Here is a 23,071-nt window from a genome sequence, read left to right on the forward strand (position 1 = left end):
CAAGTGCTCTGCTCCCCGTGGCTCCCCCTCCCCCAGTGTCTCTAACCCCGGGAAGGTTCTGGGATGCCGCCCATTGTTGGCGAAGAACGGTGTCACCCCTGTAGACCCGTGCTTCGTGTTGTTGTAGGCAAACTCGGCCAGCAGTAGGTAGTCCACCCAGGTCAAGGGCTGTTGATTTGCGTAGCATCGCAGGTACTGCTGCATGATGGCGTTGACCCTCTCCGCTTGTCCGTTGGTCTGCGGGTGTCGTGCCGACGCTAAGTTGATCTTGACGTTCAGGATGCCCAGCAGCTTGTGCCAGAAGCTCGAGATGAATTGGCGACCCCGGTCGGACAGGATGGACCGCGGTAAGCCGTGAACTTTGAACACATGGTCTATGAACAGCTTGGCGGTCTGTTCCGCTGTGGCCACCTTCGCGCAAGGAATGAAGTGCGCCATCTTGGTGAACAGGTCTACGACCACGAGCACCGCTGTTTTGCCTCGCGAGCTGGGCAGATCTGTGACAAAGTCCAGGGCCACTTTCTCCCACGGTTCGAGCGGCGTCTGTAGCGGTTCCAGCAGTCCCGCCGGCTTCTTGTGTACTGGTTTGGCCCTTTGGCATGTGTCACACCTAGAGACGTAATCCACGACTTCTCCCTTCATCTTGGGCCACCAAAAGTCTCTGGCTACTAATTCCGCCGTCTTGTCCTTGCCGAAGTGCCCAGCGCTGGGCGCGTCGTGTAACTGCTGCAGGACTTTCGCGCGGAGGTCGTCTCCCGGCACGTAGAGAGCCCCTTTGCGGATGAGCAGTCCGTCGCGTATCTGGAACTCGTCGTCCTTCGCTGTGCCTCTTCGCACCTCCTCCATCTTGGATTGTGCGAACGAATCCGTCTGCAGCGCGCGACGCACCGCGTCCAGGTCCACGGTGGCTGAAGCGCACGCCCACGCTTTCGGTGCGAAAATGTGTTTGGCCGCCACCGGTGCCGCTTCCTCGAGATACTGCGGCTTCCTGGATAGTGCATCCACCATGACGTTGTTGTCTCCCGGAATGTATTCTATCCGGAAGTCGAAATCCGCAAAGAACTCCGCCCAGCGGATGTGTCTCCGGTTCAGGAACCGCGCCGTGCGCCAGTACTCCAGGTTCTTATGGTCCGTGCGGACCTGCACTGTGTGTCTGGCTCCGATGAGGAAGTGACGCCACGCCTTGAAGGCTGCATGAATGGCCAGCAACTCCCTGTCCCAGATGGTGTAGTTCTGTTCCGACTTGCTGAGTTTCCTGGAGTAGAATGCGCATGGCCTCCAGTCCCCTTGCGGATCTTGCTGCAACAGGACCGCCCCCACAGCTCTGTCCGAGGCGTCCGTTTCAACCCTCATTGGTTTGCTGGGGTTTACGTGTAGCAGCTGTTCTTCGGACGCGAAGAGACGCTTGAGTCTCCGAAAGGACTGCTCCGCCTGGTCCGTCCAGATGAACTTCTTCTTGGAGCTGAGGGTGTCCGTGATGGCCGCCGTCTCCATCGCGAACCCCTTGATGAACTTGCGATCAAAGTTGGCGAAGCCGACGAACGTCTGGACCTCCTTCCGATTGCGCGGGCTCTTCCAGCCCAACACCGAGCGGACCTTGGTGCTGTCCATGGCGAGTCCCTTGTCGGACAGCTTGTAGCCCAGGAAATCCACCTCCGTCATGTCGAACTGGCACTTCTCCAGTTTGGCGTAAAGTCTGTGCTCCCGTAGTCTCTGCAGGACCTCCTTGACGTCTCCCTCGTGAGCCTCCTGCGATTCCGAGAAGATCAGGATGTCGTCTAGGAAGCAGACGCACTTCTCGTAGAGGAGTCCCGCTAACACGTGGTGCATGAAGGCTTGGAAACAATGGGAGCCATTTTGCAGACCAAACGGCATAACTCGATATTCATAGGTGCCTAAAGGCGTAAACATGGCCGTCTTCCACTCATCGCCCTCCCGCATGCGTATAAGGTTGTACGCCCCTCGTAGATCCAACTTGGTGAAGATTCGTCCCTTCCTCACCGTCGCGAGTAGGTCATCGATCTTGGGCATGGGGAATGCTGTGGGCTTTGTCCTGGAATTGATGATTCTGTAATCAACTACCAGCCTCCGTTGGGGCGTGTCTTTCTTCTTCACGAAAAACACGGGACTGCCCCCCACTGCTTTGGATTCTTGGATGAATCCCCGCTTCAAGTTGTGATCTATGAACTCCCTGAGTTCTTGCAGTTCGTTTTCAGACATGGAATACAGTTTTCCAGTTGGCAGCGTCGCCCCCGGCAGGAGGTCAATCTTGCAGTCGTAGGGCTTGTGGGGAGGCAGCTTGTCTGCTTCCTTCTCGCAGAAGACCTCCAAAAATGCCTTGTACTTGTTGGGTACCGCTTGCACCATGCCTAGGTGTAGCTGTGGTTCATCCTCTTGCCCCTCCTCTTCCTGGCTGGTCCGGATGCAGTGTTCTGCGCAGTAGGAGGAGCAGAAGGTCAATTGCCGCTGGTACCATGCTAATGCCGGGCTGTGCCTATCCAGCCAACTCATGCCCAACACTATGGGCGTGTCCGACAGGTGGGTGACGTTGAAGCTGATGACTTCGCGGTGATTTCCAATTTGCATTACCATAGGCGGTGTTTGCTGTACCACCTGTCCTCCCAGTAGCTCTCTGCCATCGACCGTGACGACGTTTAGGGGCATCGTGGCTGGTAGGAGCGCTATGCGATGTTGCCTGATGAAGTCCAGTCCTATAAAGTCTGCATTACTACCAGAGTCAATGGTAATAGGGACTTCCAGGGTGAGTCCATTGGGCAGCTGGAGCGATGCGGTGAGTTGCACCACTGGTTTGGGTGGGAGGGGGTCTGTGGGCTGTAAAATCTCTGGGGACTGCTTCACTGACTCGCCTGGCTGGGCCCCAGTGCCTCTGCCTCCAACCAGGCTTCGTCGTTTCCCTGTAGCTGTTCCCCCTGCTGAACTGCTCCCCTTACTGTTGCTGAGGCTGCAGTGTGCCTCTGGATCCTCTGGGGACACTCTTTGGCCATGTGCTGTGCACTGTCGCAGATGTAACACTTCCTGCTCCCTCTAGGAGCCTTCGCCTTGACTGCTCCTGGTGTTTGGGCTCTGGTCGCTGTCTGAGCCCTGGCACCACCTATCTCCATCGGCTCTTCTCCCCCCCCCCCCCAGTGGAGGCGTGGATTGCGCGCGCCCTGTCTCTCTGGGTAGGAAGGGAGTTGTTCTGGCTGGTGTGCGTGCCATACGTCCCTCATCCCTGCTCCAAGGGCGTTCTTCCAGGCGCACTCCTATCGCCAGCGCTCTCTGGACGACTTCTGTGGTGCTGTTAGGTCTCTCTCCCCTCGCCATCTCATCTTTCACGGCCCCATTTAGTCCCTCCCAGAACAGATCCCTTACGGCAGCGGAGTCCTTCTCCCAGCCCAGCACATTTACTAACGCAAAAAAGCGAGAGTGATATTGTCTCACAGTGGCTTTGCCCTGCTTCAGCCCATGCATTTCCCTCCTGGCCACATCCACATCTACCGTTGATTTAAAACAATCGTCCATAGCCTTGATAAATGCTTTTGAATCATGGAGGGCGGGATCATTTTCGCGCCATAAATTGCGCAGCCACGATTTAGCTTCCCCATGCAGATGAGTTATTATGAAGCCTACTTTCTCCTCCTCATCTCTAAAGTCTTTCCGAAGCAAATTGAGCGCAAAAACTATGTCTGCTCTGAAGTTAGGATACTGCTGCAGGTTCCCGTCGAAGTGGGCTACGATGCTGCCCCCCCTCTTCCCGAGGCCAACTCCCTCCGGCTTGGGTCCTGGCAGCCCCTCTTTGCCCAAACGTTCCCACCTGGTTTGCAGATCCCGGCAGAGCGCTACTGCTTCTTCCTCTCTCTTTCTGGATGCTGCTACTTCTGCGTAAAGCGTCGTGACTGCTTCTTGCAGTTCTTTCACCTTCTCCTCTGTAGTCATCTTTGCCTATCTTCGTGAGCTCGCAAAACACCAAGTTTTGCCCCTCGCTGCGCCAACTCACGCTGCGAGGGTTCAATTCTATAATTGGAGACGGAGCTTACTGTCAGAGCTGCCCGAGGTCCCAGCTCACAAAGGACCAACGCCAGTTCGTTGTTATATACAAAAGTCTTTATTGAAGTTCAGTTTCGCTTTCACAGCCGCGGCGCGCAGCTCTACGTCTCAAACTCTAGACCGCCGAAGCTCCGTCTGAATCTCCTCCCCCCAGACACCAGTTTAAGACTCTAGCCTTGCTCCACCTCTTCCTTTGCTCTTTCCTCCTCTGGTTCCGCCTGTCCGCTGGGGTCTTGCCCTTCCTAGACTCTTCTGACGCTGAGTCCCCTGAGTCTTCCCCCTGCCTCCGGCGGGCTTTAGGACCTGGTTCCCAATCCGGGTTTTCTGCTGTCCCGCGCGCCTGTACATTCGAACTTGGCGCGCGCACCCAGCCGGCAACCTTCCTCCTGACCGTTACACTGCTCCTGTCACTGCTTCCCCCTTCGGTGAGGCTAGCTGGACCTGACCTCCCCTCCGTTCCCCCACTCTCCGATAGAGGCGTGGTCAGCCCTGACTCATCTTCTCTCCCCGCTGGAGGAGACGCTGGCCCTGACACATGGGACTCTTCCCCCCCACTACGCTCTGGTGGGGAAGCTGGTCCTGATCTCCCGCTGCTGCTTTGGGAGTCCCCGCTGGCCCCTTGTTTCTGGTGTGTCCCCCCTGGGACCCCCCTTGCCCTGACCATTGGCGCTCCCTTCTGGGAATCTTCTGATTCGCTGGAGAAGCTCATGGAATCTCTCGGGTCACTGTCATACTCCCCTACGCTGCCCTCAGATTCTTCTCCTTCACTCTCCATTTCCTCTCTCCCCTGTGCCTCTGCTCCTGAGCCCCTGACAGACTATGACTCAAAAGATTTTTATCATCTTCAAACCTATAGGCTTTCGTACCACTTTCATACCCAAGAAACAGCAACTGTTGTGCCCTTTTCCCACCTTTTCTTCAGTTTTTTACAGGTATGTCAACCCATGCCTTTGTCCCAAAGATTCTCAAATGTTGCAAACTGGGACTTTTGTTATAGAGAATTTTATAGGGTATGTCATCTAGTACCCTTGACCACAAGCGATTCCCAATATAATTTGCGGTCTTAATACTCTCAGCCCAGTACTTAATTGGAAGATTTGCATCTGCTAACAATGCTTTCATTTGTGTCTGCAAGACACCTCCCCTATGCTCTGCTACCCCGTTCTCCTGAGGCGTCGCCACATTGGTAAGCCTATGTTTAATCCCTTGGGAACGCAACCAGTTTCTTAGGGAGCTTGCCATAAACTCTCCTCCCCTGTCTGTCTGAATAGAGCACACCTTTTCGCCAAGTTGCCTTTCTACCCTTCTTACCCAGAACTTCAAAGTTTGGGCAACGTCAGACTTTTGCTTCAATGGATAGACCCAGCCAAATCTAGAATAGTCATCCACTAGGATCATACAGTACTTGTTGTGGGAGACACTTGGTGGAAAAGGACCAGTTACATCAGCATGAATCAACTCCAGTGGTTTTTTGGTTTCTCTCTGGCTTGCTCTTGCTACTGGGCAAGCCCTGCTTTTAACCTCCTTGCAGATATTGCAGTCTAAGTAATTATCACAACTTTTAATGTTTTTCATCCCCCCACACAACTCCAATGTTTTGTTCAGCACCTTATAGCTTGCATGAGCCAGACGCCTGTGCAGGAGATGAATACACATATCATGTGTTGGGACATTTTGCACATTCGCAACCTTAGACTCACACTGCAGTACATACATATTAGTTCTAAGGTTAGCATTTGTCAACACTGCCCCATTTTGCTTTATCTGGCACTGATCTCCCACAAAGTTTACTTCAAAGCCTGCTTTTGCCAAGTCAGGAATGCTCAGGAGATTGTTTTGCAAACTAGGCACACACAACACATTCCTGAATGTGTGTCCCAGCTGTGGGAACACAACCTCCCCCTCACAAACCACATTAGCTTTCTGGCCCATAGCAAGACTTACATGTTTTTTGTTTGAAGCCCTAGCATCAGTTAGCAGTCCTTTTCTTTTACAAAAGGTTTGAGAAGCTCCACTGTCCAGAACCCACAGCTCTTCATTTTCTTGACCATCTGCAGACACCCAAGCGGTAGACTCCCTCTGCTGCCTCTTGTGCTTCTGCTGTTTTTGTTGTTTTCTTGGGCAGTCCCGCAGCAGATATCCACTGGACTTGCAGCAAAAACACCTTTTTACTTTGTTGACCACTGGCTGGTCTGCAGCAGCTCCTCCTGGCTGTTTCTCCGGCTCCCGACACCTCTGCTCTTCCCGGCTGTTGTTCTCTCTGGGATGCTCCAACAGCTGGGCTGAGGTCATCTTTCGCTCTGCACGCCTATCCTCCTCTGCATACAACCGTCCGGTAACGTATTCCAGAGTCAGCTTATCAGTCTCTACAGACTCAAGGGAGTTGACCAGCATATCATAGCTGTCATCAAGGGAACTCAGGACTATAAAGACTTTGTCCTCTTCCCCCACAGGCCTCCCTCTTAAGGCTAGCTCCTGGAAACAGCCTGTTAGGAATTTTAGGTGGTTTACCAGGGAGTCCCCCGGTTTCTTCCAACACCGGTACAGTCTCCTGGTCAGTGTTATCAGTGAGCCAGCTGTCTCTCGCACATGGACAGCCTTGAGCGCATTCCACGCCTCACTTGCCGTCACCTTATCAGCTACGTAGACTAGCTGGCTGTCGTCCACTCCAAGGATGATCGTAGCCAAAGCTTTCTCATCCTTTTCAAGCTGGGCCTCTGCTAGTGCCAGCTTTTCATTGTCGTCCTCCTCAGGGGGCTGCGGTGGAGTTTCCACCACCTTCCACAGGCCCTCACGCTTGAGGAAGTGTTGCATGCGGACCGACCAGATGCTGTAGTTCGTGGCCGTCAGCTTCTCCAGCAACACGCCAGTTCTGGACTGCTCCATCCCTGCAGCTCACCTCCAGCACCCACGGCTAGATAACTGCCACCTGTACTCTTGCGCAGCAGAAGTGTGCTGGGCCCATAACCCTGTCACGTATTCCACGCGGCGCTTTCAGCGAAATACTAAGAGTTCCAGGTTTTTCCAGTGCAGTCTTTTTTAATGTGAGCTATATACAGGCATTTACAAAAGAAACAATCCATACAGAGTACTTACAAACGAATACTCTCCACCACAGCACCACCACACTACAGCACAACCACCACACCCACTGTTAAACAGGCTTTCCTTTTAAAACAGGTGATAGCCAATCACACTAATCACACTCCTGCTGAGTCACTCTGACCCAGCAGAGTATTGCATCATCCTGTTGAAGCCTGCAGACTTATCCAGTATCCTGCGAATCCCAACAAGCCCTACCAAATTTGGAAGATTCTTGGGGCTTCTTCTCAACGTAAGGACCTACGTGCTCCATCCAATAGTTTTGGTCCCTCAGGTCCCAATGCGTGGAGGGGAGCAGGGAAGCATTCCTACAGAAGTCTTCATCATATGTTAGTGCAGCGGACTCTCCAGCCAATTTGCACGCCCTTCTAACGTGGGCCATATAAGCTATTAAATGCATAGCGTGCTTGGCATAAGCCGCACTGACCACCCCCATGAAAACTTGGAACCCGTCCAACCAATTTTCAAAAGTATGATCGGCTCGGGGTGTCATAGACCTCCGCTTGCCATAGGTACGCTTCTTTTCCCCTTTACCGGTCATCTTAGCTGGAGGTAACAAAGTGAAAATGTTGATGAAATCACCATTGAGGATCTTTGTTCTCTTTCTTTGAGATAAATGATTACCAAGGATAAAATTGTTAGACAGATTTGTGGAGGACTTAACATCCTCGACTAACGCGCCATCTTTCCATTCTAAGGTTCCGTTAAAGGATTTGTGGTACGAATTAGCCCTTCTCTCATGTACCCACAAAGGAAGCCCTGAGCTGTCCTCTCCCAGATCCCAGTATTCTTCCATAGGGGCATCACTATCTGAATCTGATGAAGAGGTACCTGAGTCGTCTTCCGAGTCCGACCGCCTACTTCTCTTGCTCTTCTTCGACGTATGCTTCCTTTTCTCCTTTCTCTTTCCCCCTTGGCCCTCACCTGTACCTGGAGCTGTAATGCTGACCGGGTGTGTGTCATGCTGGTCCTGGGCTTCCTCCTCAGAAGAGGAACCCGAAGCTTCTTCAGCTGCAGCAGGCTGGGGCGATGGGTCCTGAAAGATACTAGGAACATCTGCTTCCTGCTGAGGGTTAGAACTATTAGAATTACTAGCCTTTGACCTGCCACCCTTGGAGCCTGCTTTTGATTTGCCGTTATGAGAAGACTGCGACCATGTAAGGGGGCGGTTGTCCGCGTTGCCCACTGACCCAAGAGCAGCCCTGGTAGCGGTTGAAGTACTGGGGCAGCCCTGGTTGCAAGGAGGGGTGTCGGGAATGCAATCCTGGGAATCAGATGGTGTCCCCTGACCTGCAGGCCTGCATTGCCTATAAAAAGTCTCAAAAGTGGAAAAGAATTCGGCAAACGCCTGAGGGTTGCATGGCATAACTAGAGCCTGCGACCCACTTTGCGCCCCAGGTGGAACCACGGCCCCAGAGGATAGCTGCTGATTTCCCTTGGAGGCCATGACCAGACCAACCCTAGCTTGAAAAGATTAAGGGCCTATCCACCTAGTTCAGTAGAGTCTACACTGGTTGGGCCGTTTACAATGGTTGAGCTTATCAAAGGGATTGTATTAGCTCAAAGAGGACCACACGGTCTGATCACCTAGCTCAGTAGTGTCAGCACTGCCTGGATAACCAGGGTATTTAACACTGATATGACCGCAAAGACCAATCACCTAGCACAGCAACGTCTACACAGACTGAGCTTAGACTATTCAATAAGACGGGGTTGCTATAGCCAGCACGGTGTCCAACAGGCAATCAGCAATTACACCCTAAGAAAAATGCAGCCCGGCCAAGTAGAATATTTACTCAATTACGCGATCCAATCAAGTAAGCTATTCACCATGAGCAATGCTAATGACTAAAGAATGACACAGTAGCCAACAGTTATTGCAAAATAAAGAAAACAGCACCCAAACGCGCTAGACACACACAACTTATAGCCCCCTAATTAAATACCAAAACTGCACCTATGGCCTGAGACCCAATGGATGCCAACGTCAGCATCAAAGAAAGGAACTAAATATAAAGCAATTGATTATTCCCCTACCTGGACCTTGTACTAATGCACTTTAAACACCAAATTCACTGTAATATTGAGAAGTAGCAATCCCCCAAAAGCCCAATCAACTATACCGCTACCCAATACTAATGCACTTTAAATGCCAAATTCGCTGTAATATTGAGAAGTAGCCGTAAGCCAGGACTCGCTAATAAATCCCCGCTGCGTTTAAAATTCCCCGCTTGTCAGCTCGCAGGAAGCCTTTCCGCCGCTGAAATTTGGCCACGCACGATAAAGCTGAACCCCAGAGACCCGAGCGCCCCACGCTAAAGAACTAAAGCCCAATGCTACCGACGCTGTGCCTCCAAACCGCTGAAATCTCTTAAAAACTTTAGCAAAGCAGCCAGATACACTTTGAGTAAGCCGCTAAACCCACTTCCCACAAGAGGCTGCCTCTCCTAAGATGGCCACTGCTCCCAGCCACGTGGTCGAGTTAAAAATGGCAGACGCAGCTGGCCGGTTACCCAGGCAACGCCGGCCGCCTCTACCCACTCACAGCGCCCTTCAAAGTGATTTAAAGCCCACGAGGCGGCTGCACTAGCCGATCAGTAGAATCTCGTGTTCCGAAACGCTAAAGCGCCAAAGACCCAGGCAGCTCTGATCCGCGTCCCTTTCCTCGTAATAGACCACCCAAGCCGCAAACTGTGGGCACCCGCCACCCCGAGGTTTCCCTTTTAAGGCCCGCAAACCTGATAAGCTGAGCGGGTGAGTTCTTCAAAGTGAACAGGTCACCAGGAAGGGAGCCTCATGGCACGGGCAGCAAAACCTAACTCTGACAACGTCTTACTCCAGAGCTGGAAATAAGCCTGGCGAAATAAGCCTGGTGCCGCTGGGGGGGAAAGCGCTGCTCCAATCCAGTTTCCTTGAGGTGAGCGGCTGGAAACAGTGGATGTCTGCAGTAATCCGTTCACGGGCTTAGGGGATAGGCGATAGGAAGGAGGAAAAGTGGTTTACGGAGCGGCGGCTATCGGCAAGAGAGGGTTGTCGGTTCGACGAAGGCAAAAGGAGGGCGATCTGGAGACCCGAATGAGAATAAATCAGCTGGCTGGCGCGGCAAAAAGAGGGGGAGCCTCGGCCGTGCCGGCCCTAAATAGGGCAGGCCAACCCCCCCAGCCCGCCAATTGGCTGGCTGGGTGGATGACGTGGCCGAGGATTCCCCTGATCTCGTGGGGGCAGGGAGCAGCCCCTGCGCACGTGGGGTGGGCGTGAAGCCCGCAACCCCACCTCCTCCCAAGCTCGGAAGTGGCTTTGTTACAAAATTTGGATGCCAGGTATCTGCAAACTCTGTCAAGCTGTGGCAAGATTCTAGGGAGGTTCTAGGCACCCTCCCTCCTTCAAGAACCTTGATTATTTCATCATGTTGTTTTTTTTTAATCATATTTATTGAAATTTCCAAAATACAGAAAGTAAAAGTAAAACAAAAATAAAGTACATTTGAAACCTTACTGTCATTACCCACTTTCTGGGACTCCCCCCTCCCCCATCCCTACCATATTCCCCTTTCATAACGTTGGTTCTACAAGCTCTCACTCCCAATTTAAAACTTAATTTGTTTAACCCAATATTCAAATTTGAATTTATACAGTCATCATCATTACCTTAAATAAAAATCAAAGATTCTCCCCCCAAAGTCCACCCCATTTCCCTTCCACGAATTCCCTTTTTTTTGATAAAGACGCCCCAACAAAGTATAAAAAACTATATAAAGATATAAAAGATAAAAAGTATATAAAAAAAAATTCCAGAAAATAGTTACCCAGCCTTTGGATTCTAAATCTCCCCCCCCCCCTTCCCCGGTTTAGATTCCCCATGTCCATCAGTCTGTCTGTTGTCTGCCTGGAAGTCTTAGATCCATAATCAGATTTTCCCCCAGTTCCTTGCCAGTTTTTTTTTTAAAGTTATTTTTATGGTATTTAACTTCAAATCTCCAATCCAAAAACGGCCCCTAAGGGCCTTTAGTTTCCTTGGTCTTTAAGGCTCCCCCCATTGTTCTTTCCATGTTGTAGTCCAGTTTCTTGTCTTGTTCCGCTGCTAAAACGTTCTAATTCAGAAATTTAGTAGCTCTACAGGGGTTGTTGTTATTCAGGAACAAAAACTTGCGTTCAGTCCCTTCCTTTCTTCAATAGAAAATTCTATTGTCTCCTTTAATGTAAGCACCCCTGTAGACAAAATACTATTTCAGTTTTGCAGCTTTCCCAGGAGATAACAAGTCCTGTACAATTCCAAGAGTATTTTTCCACTTACGACCATCTTTGTAATGTCCCGAAACCCCTCTAGGGGGATTGTAGTAACTTTGTTTCCTCTGATCCAAAAGACCGATTGTTGTTCCATATTTTCAACATTTTGTATCCAAATCGTAGCAAATTGTAACGAAATTAACTAGCAAAGTCCTCATAGCAGAGTCCTCTTTAAATTTTCCGACTTTGACAGCTACTTTGACAGCTGTCAAAGTCTCCGTCTCTTTTCACCAGGCTCTCTCACAAATCGCCCCGGTTCCCAGGGGGGGGGGGGGGTTGCGTTTTCCTTCTCCCTCCACTCTTCTCCTCCAGCACAGTTCTTGTAGTTTTCCATCGTGGAATTCTTAATTTTTGTCAGAAATACGCTTCTTTTTAGATCTTGGTTACCCAGTCCTTGTTTTAAAATGTTTACAGTAGGGAGGGGGACTGACTTCCTTTTTGGATCCCCCCCCGCTCGTGCCAAATCCGAAAAAAGATTCCTTTTTTTTCCCTTTTAAACCCGGTTTCCCAATTACTCACGGGTTGTTGTTAAAAGTCCGAATTTTCAATGGAAGAAGTCAGCGCTCTCCGCCGGATGGCATACGGCTTCGCTCGGCAGGGAAAGCAGAGGACTCAAAGCACCACGCCACTCCCCGGCACCCGATCCGTAGCCTTTAAAAAGGCTCCTTCACGAGTCGGGAGGGCGCTAACGGTGCCAGCCGAGTCACCCATGTCCACGGGCTCCGTGCCCGTGGTTTTTAAGGGTCCCCGCGTCGCCGGCGCGGTAGGACCCAGCCCCTGCCGAGCAGGCTCCCTCCTTGACTATTTCATCGTGTTGTAACTACTTTAATTCAATCAACAAAACTGGACTGGAAAGTGTTCTGTTGTGTGAACAGGTCTCATGGCTAGGTTCTTCCCAAGACTTTACAGAATCTATCCAGATCTGGTGATAACATAGGGCTGGGGTGGCAAATCTTCAGCCCAAGGGCCTAATTAGAACTAGCAGGGCCTGTGAGGCCATTTCCCCCAACCATGCCCATCCATCTAACACCTAATGTCAGATGCAATATCAGGTGTGGGACAGGTAAAGATGTGACTGTGTACTATCAGTCCCAATAATCTTATTGGTGCCAAGAGCATACTTTCAAATGAGTTCCTCTCAGTGCCATTCAGCTGATGGGCATTTATTTCAGTTGCTAGAAAATGCAAGATGGAAGAGTGCAGTTGTGTTCATGACTTGCTTGCAGGATTCCCATAGGCATCTGACTGTGTACTGGGAGAATAGGATGCTAGATTGATGCTGAGAGTGCACCTCCTTAGAAGATCTTCTCAGAGCCAATAATCTGATAGGCACCAGCCAAGCAGACCCTTGAAGTCCTCATCTGATGTCATAATGACATCAAGTGATCTACAGGCTGGGGATTGGCCAACCTGACAAAGTTGGCCTGTAGAGCATGGTGGCCAGATCAAGTTTCTGAATCCTGAACCCGGCCATGAATGGGAAATTTGTGACCCTCTGGCTGTTATTGGACTACAACTCCCATAATTCTTGACCATGCTAGCTGAGGTTGCTGGGATTTGGAGTCCAGACACATTTGGAAGAGGATTCCATCTCCACCACCCCACATCATGGGATTCAACACTAGAAGCCAACCAAATATTCCCCTGAAAGTGGGTAATTTGCAATGGAGCTCTGCTGTTGTTGCACTTTGCACTAGTTTGATTTCTGAGTCTTTTTTTAAACACCAGCTAAATCAAAGCACTTTTTAAAAAGTTAATTAACTCAACCCAGCAGTACCCTCCAAGGTAGGTCAGTATCATTAGCCATACAGTGTAGATTGGGAAAGCTGAGGAGCACTGAATGTTAAAAGCAAACCTATGATGCCTTCAGCAGCAGTTGCCTCTGATAGGCATGAAAAGAAGCTCATGTTCCAACTCCAGTAAGCGTAGCATGAGTTCTGTAACTGAATTCACTGGAGCCGGTGGCAGTGGTGAAGGAAAATTTAACTAATCTGCCGTTCAGCTGTGTCCTAGGAAGACACAAAACCCATTTGATGGATTCCAGTTTTCAGCTCCAATACAAGCTTCTAGTGCAAGCTTCCCAAGCCTGGTGCCCCTTCCCAGGGCCAAACAGACAAGTCTGGAGGGCCGCATTTGGCCCACCAACCCAAGGTTCCCCACCCCTGGATTTTATGAATAGGATATTGTCTGAAGAAAATGACCATGTTTCAAGACTTGTAGAGAGGTCAAAATTCTGGAATGACTTGCTTGTCTAATTAAGTTATCTCTTTTTGCCCCTCTTTCTCCCCATGAGATTTCTCCCCCCCCCCCTTCCTTTGTCAGGTTCAATTTGTAGCATTTGTAATTCACGGAGCATATTGATTTTTGAAAACACTTGGTCTCTCTCCAGTCTGCCTTAGATAAGACCTTGCATTAATTATGCACCAATATTGATGTTTTAGGGAGGGATTGTCAGGGAAGGTCTAATGTCAGTGTATTCAGATATTGGTGCTTCCTTTAAAAAAAAGATGGCCTTTGAGAACGTGCTTGTGGAAAATGCGCCACATGTTCCATCCAGGCTGCTTTTAGCCCTGTGCACTACAGGATTCTCTTCCCCCACCTCCCAAAGGAGGCAAACTGTTGTCCCAAATATGGATGGATGAATCAGTCAGTCTATAGGTTCATGCCCAGTTCATGTGTGTTCTGTTGTAAGTCTGTTCCATTCTGTTTTTGCATTATTATTATTATTATTAGTTATACAATGTGTTTTATAGTTGTTTTTAGTTTGTATCTTTGTATCTTGTCACACTGCTTTGATAGCTTTTGGATGTAAAGGAGGTGATAAGTCTGAAAAAGAAATCCCTATTTAAATTCATATTTAAATACATGTTTTGCTGAATGGATGCATTTCCAAACACATTTTAGTGTGAACTAATTTTTTTAAAAAAAATTTGTTTGCCTTTTGAGCGGAGAGCTGCTGAAATATGAAGGATAGTTGTGTCCTTATCCTTGTATAAATTGCAAGGGGCATGAATGATTGCTGAGTTCCCTTGAAAATGTAGGGGGAAAAGAACATCACTCCATCCCACATCACTCTCACTGGGACCTGGGGAGGAGAAAAACTGGAAGAGCCCAAGAAACGACATAGAGAATAGGAAGAGCCATTTTCCACCCATCCCTTACATTGGGCTGGAGGGGTTGTTGGATTAGGTGGGAATGTCCCCGCCCAGCTCAGCCAGCTTCTCACCAGACGGCAAACATATAGGTTTGTCCTGCAAGTAATTTCCAAAAATACCCAAACACCCAAATGGGTTAAAAGAAAACGCAATCAACAATTGGCCAAACTTTAATTGCCAGCCAAGCAAGGAGAACTTCGGTGGCGGAAGGTGAAGCAAGTATGGATATAAAGGATTTGATTATTGCCATGCAGAAAGACTTAGGGGACAGAATAAACTCAGTAGGCGGAAATATAAAATCACTGGAAGAGAAAGTAGTAACTATGGGCAATAAAATTGAAAAAAATTCAGCTCTTATAATGGACCTTACACATCAAATGAACCAACTGACAACGAAGAATAAAGAAATTGATAAGACAGTGCAAGAAATGAAGGCAAAGACATTGAAGCAAGAGGAAATAACCAAAAAGATGGGGGCTGAGCAAAAAGAACTGAAAAAAACCAAGACAAAAACAAGGGGGAAATAGAGGACCTAAGGAAGATGCAGGAGGAGATTTGGGACGAATTGGCTGTTCTTGAGTTGAGAAAAAAGGAAATGATTCTCCGCCTGAGAGGAATACCAGAGAGCCAGGATGAGGACATTTCGACAAAATTGTTAAAAGCCCTGGTGGACTGGTTGGGGGTTCTGGAGGAGGACTTATCACTTGATATTGATAAAATCTTCAGGATAAAACTGCATAAACCTAAAACCAAAAAAGGACCAGGAGACTGCCTGGTTTTCTTGAACTCAAGACTTCTTAAAGAAAAAATATCACTGAAATGTAGACGTAATGCCTTATGTATAGATGACAAAGTCATAGAAATAATGAAAGAGGTCCCAACTCGCCTCCTGAAGAAAAGGGAAAACTACAAACCCCTGACAACTGCACTAAAGAAAAACAAAATTTTATTTAGATGGGAATTCCCCTGAAGGGTTAACTTTTACCTATAAAGGAAGACGCAAGACCTTCAGATCGGCAGAAGAAGCAGACTCTTTTCGTAAAAAAAACTGGAAGGACTTGGGGGGGGGGGGAGAAACCACAAGAAGCCGAAGAAGCAAGATTGTAACAGAACTGGAAAATAGGACTTTATTTCTAAATTTTAATTTTGATCATTAAGACTTTATGGCACTAAAGTGCATTTCTTGGAACGTAAATGGGTTAAACAGTAAACTTAAAAGGTATAAAATAAATCATGTATTAAAGAGGAAAAAATGGGATATCATATGCCTACAAGAGACCCATATCTCTAAAAGTCATACAAGGGTCTTACAGAATAGAAACCTGGGGCTAGAGTTTATTGCATCAGGAACAGAGAGAAAGAGGGGTGTTGTGATTTATGCTAAAGCAAGCCTAGACCCCCAATTACTCTTTGTGGATGAAGAAGGTAGAACTGTAGGAGTGCGGATTACTATAGAAGGGAAAAAAAATAATCATAGTGGGCATTTATGCTCCGAATAATAATAAATCAGAGTTTTTCAAGGAGCTGGAAAAGAAGTTATGGAATTATATTGGGGAGAATATTGTTCTTATGGGAGATTGGAATGGAGTGGTCTCGGTCGAATGGGATAGAACTTTTAGAGGGAAACTTACCAATGAAGGTAAATTACCGCTCTCCTTTTTCCAGATGGTGGACAATTTTGACCTCTATGACTCATGGAGAATTAAACACCCTAATGGGAAAGATATTACACACTTCTCGGAAGCTAAAAAATCAGGGGGGAGGTTAGATGCTATTTGGATCTCTAAAGGGCTGACCCTCTTCTTAGAAAAAGCAGAAATTCTGGGAAGGACTGTATCAGACCATAATCCAGTAACAATACATATGGAAATTAAAAAGCAAACAAAGGGAAGGTGGAGGATGAACGATGAGATATGGAGAGACGACCAATGGGTGACGCAAGCAAAAATCAAGTTAGCGGAATTTTTTGAGATAAATGGGAAACAAAATACAGATATAAATGTAGTTTGGGATGCAAGTAAAGCATACATGAGGGGTCTTGGAATACAACAAATGGCTAGGCTGAAGAAGATAAAAGACAATAATATCCAAGAGCTAACTAAACAGATAAGAATTAATGAAAAAGAGTTGATCAAAAATCCAAAAAGTAATGAAATATTACAAAAAATAAAGATATTGCAATCCCATATCTCTAGTATATTAAATAAGGAAGTAGAAAATAAAATTAAATGGGCAAAACAAAGGTATTTTGAGTCCGCCAATAAGCCCGGTAAATTGTTAGCATGGATGATAAAGGAAAAGCAAACAAAAAAGTTATAAATAAAATTTTGGACCAAGGGGAGGAAATAACGGACCCAGTAAAAATAAAAATAAAATTCTTAAACTTTTATAAAGATTTGTATAAACAAGAACAATTAGAGGTTAATAAAATGGAAGAGTATTTACAACAAAATAAATTACTAAGAATTGAAAAAGAAGAAGTTGAGGCCCTAAACTCCAATATAGAAATAGATGAAATAGCACATGTAATAAAAAAAATGAAGAGTGGCAAATCGCCAGGTCTTGACGGAATCACACTAATGTACTATAAGAACCTGGAAGAAGTAATCCTCCCTATATTACAAAGAATAATGAATAATATACTGGGAGGGAAAGATATACCACAATCATGGAAAGAAGCACTGATCACTCTAATCCCGAAACAGGGAGTGGAGTTGACAGACATGAAAATTATAGACCAATCTCCCTGTTGAATACAGACTATAAAATCTATGCTGGGGTGATGGCTAATAGATTAAAAAAGACTCTAAACAAAATAATCAGCAGAGACCAGGCAGGTTTCTTACCGGATAGACATATAAAAGACAATACAAGAATAATAATTGACCTGTTGGAATATGTGGAAATGAAACCAAGTAAAAAGATGGCCATGTTATTGGTTGATGCAGAAAAAGCTTTTGATAGAGTATCATGGAATTTCCTATTGGAAACTTTCAAAGGTCTGGACATAGGGGAGAAAATAATTAATGGGATTAGGGCGATATATGATAACCAGAAAGCAAAATTGCTAATAAATAACGAGATCACCAAAGAGTTCAGCATTGAAAGGGGGACAAGACAGGGGTGCCCTCTCTCCCCACTTTTTTTTATTGCCACCTTGGAACCACTTTTAATAGCAATAAGAAAGGATAAAAATATAAGAGGAGTTAACCTAGGAACTCGATACTACAAAATTAAAGCCTTTGCCGATGATGTAATCGTAACCACTGAAAACCCAGTGGAAAGTATCCAAAAAACGCTTGCACAACTGGAAGAATTTGGGAAGGTCTCTGGGTTCAAACCGAATAAAGGAAAATCCAAATTATTAACGAAAAATTTACGTAAGTTGGAACAAGAGGAACTGCAAAATACAACAGGTTTAAAGGTAGCCAATAAGGTAAATTATTTGGGGGTTTGGATCACCAATAAGAATATAAACTTATATAAGGACAATTATGAGAAGAAGTGGAAGGAAATAAAAAAAGAATTAGGGACTTGGGGAAAACTGAATTTGTCCCTGTGGGGGAGAATATCCACATTTAAAATGATGGTATTGCCAAAGATGATTTTTATGTTCCAAACAATACCTATAATTAGAGGCGTAAAGTGTTTTAAGGAATGGCAGAAAGACCTTGCCAAGTTTATTCGGCAAGGGAAAAAACCACGCATAAAATTTAAGCTACTAACAGAGTTGAAGGAAAAAGGAGGCTTTGCAGTCCCTGACCTTAAACTGTACTTTGAGGCAGCGTGCTGGACATGGATTAAGGACTGGATATTAATTAAAAACACGGAAGTCCTAGATCTGGAGGGATGGGATATTGTGTATGGGTGGCATGGCTACATAGGCTATGACAAGGTTAAATCCCACAAAGGATTTTTAAATCATATTGTGAGAAGGGCATTATATGAAGTATGGGAGAGGAGTAAAAAATCAGTAGTAACCAAAACACCATGGTGGCTGTCACCATTGGAATCTATGTCGGTTCACAGGATAAATATGAACAGCGATTGGCTAACATATAAGGATTTAGTAGAGGAAACAAGTTGTGATCCGAAAATTAAGGACCTAAGCGCATTGAAACAGAAGGGAATAACCTGGCTGGAGTACTATCAATTAAAAGCCGCCCTTGAAAAGGATAAAAGAACCAAAGGATTTGACAAAAAAATATCCTATCTGGAGAAGGATATTTTATATAATAATCAAAAGATACTTTCTAAAATGTACAAACTACTTTTGAATTGGCAAAGAAAGGAGGAAGATATCAAAGAAATTACAGTAAAATGGGAGAGGGTCCTGGGACATACGATCAAACCCAATATTTGGAATGAATTATGGACTAAAAATATAAAATTCACGGCTTGTTTCCTTATAAGGGAAAATCTTATGAAAATGTACTATAGGTGGCACCTGACCCCTGTAAAACTTGCAAAAATAAATAAATCAAACAATAACAAGTGCTGGCGATGTAAGGAACAGATAGGAACATACTACCATATGTGGTGGTCCTGTCTAGAGATACAAAGATTTTGGAACATGATTTATGAAGAGATAAAGAGACTGATAAAAACTACATTTAGCAAGAAACTGGAAGAATTTTTACTAGGAATGGTTTCAGATAATATTCCCAAAAACAAAACTAGGCTATTTATGTATGCAACGTCAGCAGCAAGGGTTATAGTGGCAAAACACTGGAAAGATAAAAATACACCCACTAAAGAGGAATGGGTAGTCAAATTGTGCGAGTACTTGGAGCTCGCAAAGCTGACAGATGCAATAAGAGATAAACCTAAAAAATTGGTGAAAGAAGAATGGGAATGTTTAAATAATTATTTAGGGGACAAGGGCTCAGCAAGAAAGATCTGGCTATGTTTAGAATGATGCCGCACATAGAAATGTTCCCTGATACCTAGATGAGGGATTCCTTTGGAATGCAGATAGAGATAATTGATAAGAATAATGATCTGTTGTGAGCTTGACGGAAGTGTACAATAGATGAGCCTTCCTGCTTTGGTTCATCTTCCTTTTTCTTTCTTTTTCTATTTTTCTATTTTCTTTTCTTTTATCTTTTCCATAGTTGCTTATGTTCTGTGTCATGTACTTTGATATTTTTTGTAGTTTTTTAAGGTTTTTTTCATTACCATTAAGGAATTTTCCTTTGTAATTTTGGTTGTCTATATTTATATGTACCTGTTTAAAGCAAAATAAAAGTTAAAAAAAGAAAGAAAAGGATGTAATAAAAAGAAAGAAAGAAAGAAAGAAAGAAAGAAAGAAAGAAAGAAAGAAAGAAAGAAAGAAAGAAAGAAAGAAAGAAAGAAAGAAAGAAATGGGAGGGCCCCCCCGCCAGGGGCACCTTGGAAGATGGCCGACAATACCATCTCTCCAGCTCACACGAGGTAATTTAGGGGCTGATGATGGGAGTAAATTAGCCTCCCAAATTCTTCCCGGTGGAAGGGAAGATGCAGCCTCGTCCACGGTTGCCCATAAATCACCCCTGAGTTCGAAAGAAAGACGGGGTGAGGGCACTGGACGGAAAGCCTTCGAGTGAGTTCGGATCTTCCGGATGCTGTTTCTGAGAGTGATTCTAGTTGCATTACTTAAGATAAAAAATTGGATATAAAAGTTATTGCACATGCTTCAAGCGAAGAAAAGGGTATGTTAGCTGCTAATTAAGCCTGCCACTGAGAAGTTAAGAGTGATGGAATGGACTGGACAGAAGATAACATCAAAGAGTAACATCTATGCTGGTATGTTGAAATGGAACGGAAAGGGGGGGGGACTTTTTCTTCTTTTTATTACGATATTACCTAACCACCACCACCCAGAAGAACTGTCATACGACTTATAACAAGTGAGATTGGAAAATAAACTGTGTGGAAATAAAAATATCAACTAAAGCCTTTGTTTTTTGAAAGATCTGGAAAGAAAACAAAAGGCTCTCTTGTGACGCAGTTTTTAATCGGGATCCGCCATTATGAGATAGACTTTGTTGCGAGATTAATAGGCACAGGGGGAGGCGAGCCACTACTCTATTATCATGTTTGTATTTTAAGTTCGACTTGGCAAATTCTTCCCTGGAAAGCCTAATTTATGGTGCAACTTGTCTGGGAAAATTAATATGCAAACGCCTAGATTTTATTTCATCGGAACTGAGAATGATGGCGTCTGCCGCTCGAGAAGGACTTTTGGATCAGCGTGTGAGAATTTATTGCAAACAAAAGACTTAGCAGCTTTTTTTAAAAAAAGGAGAGCCTTACAAAGTTCACATAGAAGCATAATATTGCTTACTTTAACTCGCCTGTGGAAACAACTCAGAGGCTATTAAGAAAAAGGATAACAACAAGAAGTTTGAAAGATAGGATTGGTGAACACTAAAAGCAGCAGAAATATGAGATGACTGGACCCTTACTGAACTCGAAGCATGGGAACCCCCAACAAAAATATATAATTTGGCAAAATATTTGGATTTTATGATATGTATTGGTATAATCTGGAATAATTAATGTGATATGATTGCATCGTTAAATGGAAAACTTAATAAAAAATTATATATATAAAAAAGGAAAGTGTTGAAATGGGCATGGAGGTGGCAGGGTTGACCCAGCCTAGGATCCGCTAGGTCCAAGGCCAATATCACTGATGCTGCACAATTAGCCCAATTCCCTACCACCCCCCTGCTGTGGCCACCATGAGCGTCAAGACTGTGGGATGCAGTGGTGACCAAACCAGGGGGCATGAAGCCTAAGCTGCTGACACTGATTAATACTGACAGAATATAACAGTAATCATAAATGCAGCTTGATCACATTTTACCCAGATTTCTTGCTTGTGTATAAAGAGACTGTCCCTGTAATTTCCTCCCATTGTTTAGAGTGGACATGGCTCCCAATGCAAATTTCCCATAACAAGCTATGATTGCTAGTTCTGTATCATTTTTGGAGTCAGTGTGTCAAGGAACTGCCATCAGAGACCAGAGGAGAGGGAGGTCGCCCCAATGATGCAGGGGAGGGGACCAGCAAGGAGAGAGAGAGAGAGCTTCCGCTGGGGAAGGCAATCAAGGGGACACCAGGAAGAAAGGAGAGGCTGAGAGCACTTCGGAGGGAGGGCTCCGAGACTCTTCAAGTGAGATCAGCGGGGAGAGCACCGGACCCCCACTTGGCACGCCCACTCTGTGCAGAAGGCTTCCGCGCATAGAATATAGGCGGAGACTGGGCGTCAAGGAATTTTTATGTTGGAAGAAGTTTAGAAAACGCCCACTGACGGATTCTGCCAGCGACTGAAGCAGCCGTGCCTAAGGGCTGCTCAGCCAGGGAAAGGCGCAACCACCCCAAGCAGCTAGGAGCAGTTGGTGGTTTACACACAAGCAACCCCAATTCCCATTACAGCAATCCGTCAGACATTTACGTTGCTTGTGTGCAGGAGGAGAGGGGCACCGTCATGAGTCAAACCGGAGGAGCAGGCGCTGCGGAGGGAGCCAGAGGGGGACCTACTCTGGAGGAGAGAAACAGAGATTTGGAACAGCAGCTGGCTATTCTGGCGGCGCGGCTGGATGAAAGGCGGACTCAAGATGCCCAGGGGAAGCCCACCCCCATCGCAAGGAAGGTACCGGGACTAGTGCAGAAGTTTGGGGGCAACCCAAGGGATTATAACGCATTTAAGACAGAGATGCAGTATGCGCTGGACCTGCAGTATGATGACTTTGTGGATGACGGGGCTCGAGTGGCTTTTGTGATAGGGCACCTTCAGGACGGGGCCAGGGAATGGGTTCGACCCTTAATGGCGTCCGATAATGCCGCGTTAAAGGATCTGAGGAAATTTTTTAGCGCCATGGACCATATGTTTTCGAGCGAAGTGGAGCTGAGCGTGACGCGCAAGGAACTGATGGGTTGCAAGCAAGGGAACCAATCAGTGAGGGAGTACTGGTCACGTTTTGTCATGTTGATCCACAAACTTGGGTGGGAACTGAGTTCGGAACTGGTGCAGATGTTATTTGAGGAGGGGTTATCCCCTTGGGTTAAAGACGAACTTTCCCGTTCGCCCCGCCCGGAGTCGATGGACCAGCTGACCAAGAGGGCGCTTGCGGTGGGAGTAAGGCAAGAGACGCGGGCGATGGAAAGGCGGGAAGGGAGAGGCGAGCGTTGGCATGACAACCGCATTCCTGAGATGCCAGGGCAATCTCAACCGCCAGAGGAGCCAATGGAGATTGGAGGTGCGCGCGCGCGCAGGGTTTCAAACTCTGGCGAGGTCCGCAAGAAGGGGGGGAAAACAGCCAAGAAATGCTTTCTCTGCCAACAGCCGGGACATTTTGCCAGGGTCTGCCCTCAGAGGAAGGCGTGGCAAGGAATGGTGGGGGCAGTTGGTGGGGAACAGGAGGAGGACAAGGAACAGGGAAACGCCAGTGCTTGGCTGCCCAAGAGCGGGCACAGCAGCCAGGCAAGCACCCA

The 23,071-nt window shown here is 46.7% G+C and overlaps 1 pseudogene; it reads left to right on the forward strand.

Annotated features, from left to right (window-relative positions):
• Positions 1 to 14,811: 14,811 nt before the first annotated feature.
• On the forward strand, positions 14,812 to 16,272 carry LOC144326409 (uncharacterized; annotated as a pseudogene).
• The last annotated feature ends 6,799 nt before the right edge of the window (positions 16,273 to 23,071 follow it).

The sequence above is a fragment of the Podarcis muralis genome, chromosome W, assembly GCF_964188315.1.
Source record: "Podarcis muralis chromosome W, rPodMur119.hap1.1, whole genome shotgun sequence".
Taxonomy (NCBI): domain Eukaryota; kingdom Metazoa; phylum Chordata; class Lepidosauria; order Squamata; family Lacertidae; genus Podarcis; species Podarcis muralis.